At 28.7% G+C, this 2,500-nt stretch overlaps 1 pseudogene; it reads right to left on the bottom strand.

Annotated features, from left to right (window-relative positions):
- LOC137657550 (uncharacterized) overlaps window positions 1-2,500 on the bottom strand; it is a 153,324-nt pseudogene that overhangs the window by 82,537 nt on the left and 68,287 nt on the right.

Here is a 2,500-nt window from a genome sequence, read left to right as displayed (position 1 = left end):
TTGTAACAAGCTATAGTTGGAATAAATATACTTTGCAGCTCAATCTATATCTCATTTATTCATCTACTGTCATAAGTCATGTTATAAGAGGCCATTACTCAAACATGTATATGCTCAGACATGTTTATTCAATGGAGGTAACAAGCAAGACTTGACGCTATCAGCCTTTGGAATCCTTCCTGAAATATCACGGAGAGGATATCATGGAGGGGTGCCCTTAGGTGCATATTAGGAGTAATCATCTTATTAAAGAGTCCTTAGACCGGTATCTTGCATACTTCAATTGCGATCCATTTATGATGTTACTATTAGTATTATTATGTAACAAATGGCAACAATAATGGAAAGAACAGATTGTTGCACACCAAAAGCCACCAAAAGGGATATTACGGAATATAGAAAATGAAGATTAAAGAATGAAATATGCAATATATAACGCAAAGAGAAATTAGATGAACAACAAAGTGAAATTAATAAGATAACAGATAAATATTGCAACGAAAATAATTTGGACTTTCTCAACAACAACAAAATCAAAAGAACCGTGACTTCACCCTGTGCCATTTCTTCGAACATACTCCCCAAAACTTGTTTTTTTTCTTTTTTTTCTTTTTCCCCTGCATGAACATACTCATTCTCGCCCACTTGACACGTGGAGAACTTCATAAAGTGAGCTGAAAACATATAGCCTTAAACTTGTTGCTCACGGAAATAGCCTCTAGAGACCTTCAATGTCCCTCCTTAATCTCTCTCTCTCTCTCTCTCTCTCTCTCTCTCTCTCTCTCTCTCTCTCTCTCTCTCTCTCTCTCTCATGGATACTAGAGCTATGAATTGCAGCTCTTTCTACCCAAGTAGGTCATACCATTAATCAGAACTTTTGTAAAACAGAAGGTGCTCTTTGAAATAGAATTTTTTAGTTCTTTTCGGAATTTGTCATTAAACGTTTAATTACTGAAGAGAGATAGATAGATCAATTAAGGATTGCATTACCTTTCCATCCATGACTGGTGATGGTGGCTTGGGCTCCGAAATGTTCACCTCGGCCTCTAGCAACAGGCTGAAAAATGTAGAAAATGCCTCGGTGGCACAGTCTGTAGAGAGAAAAATGAAAATGAAAATTGTAAAATTAATCCCGATGAAACTGAGCAATTAGATTTGTGGAACGGCTGCCTATGTTTTTATACAACTATCATAATCTGATTCCAGACAGACAGACAGACAGACAGACATAGAAGCTTTTGATTCCACAATTTAATCTTTTCAAATAGGTAACCAAGCTTTATCCCTTTCATGTAATTTTGAATTAAATCATGTAGAAATACAGTGCTATCATTTTACTTTTAACAAAAGAATGAGAAATAAGAATCTTTATTTTCATTTTTTTTTTTACCTTAAGATAGTTACAGAAAACTTTTTCAATTATATAAACACTTCGACAGTAATATTGAATCTAGAGTTTGAAAACACGAAATAGTGTATAAAATATAACGAAATCAAGCATCTTAAGTACTTGAACAAAAAGGTCAAAAGACTACAAGTAAACGCGCTAGATCTGCTCTTAATTATGTGTATTTACCTTAAAATGAAATTTTTCCAGATGACTGTGACACCAGCTAATCGGCTGAATCCAGGTGTAAGAAAAAATCTATAAAGGTATTTTCAAATTTATGCTCTTGAGAGGTAATGGGGGAAAAGCACACACAAATTAAACGAATTACTTTGATTAATTTACGCTCTACAAACTTTGGGCATATTTCGAAACTCTTCATTCTGAATATATTTGGAGCTATCTAATGCATTAAGATGTAGAACAGTGTTAAGCAGATATAAGAAATAAAAATTAATAATAAATGGCATGATTCACTGTTGTTATGATTTAACAGTTCTAGAAGCATTATTTTTTTATTTGTTCATATATATACATGTATATATATATATATATATATATATATATATATATATATATATACATATATATATATATATATATATATATATATATATATATATATACATTTGTATATATATATATATATATATATATATATATATATATATATATATATATATATATATATACATATATATGTATATACACACACACATATATATATATATATATATATATATATATATATATATATATATATATATATAAATATATATATAGATATATATAATATAAATATATTCATATATATATAGATAGGTAGATATATGGATATATATATATATATATATATATATATATATATATATATATATATATATATATATATATATATATACGACTGACATGGTAAGACCACTGACAGACCCGAGTGGAGGGACATAGCTAAGGCGTTTGTTCTGCAGTGGACTAGTTACCGATGATGATTTTATATATAGGTATATATATGTATGTATGTATGTATATATATATATATATATATATATATATATATATATATATATATATATATATATATACTGTATATATACTGAATATATATATATATAT

The sequence above is a fragment of the Palaemon carinicauda genome, chromosome 18 (genome assembly GCF_036898095.1).
Source record: "Palaemon carinicauda isolate YSFRI2023 chromosome 18, ASM3689809v2, whole genome shotgun sequence".
Taxonomy (NCBI): domain Eukaryota; kingdom Metazoa; phylum Arthropoda; class Malacostraca; order Decapoda; family Palaemonidae; genus Palaemon; species Palaemon carinicauda.
The sequence above is the reverse complement of the archived record's forward strand: the minus strand, read 5'-3'. Positions and strand labels throughout refer to the sequence as shown.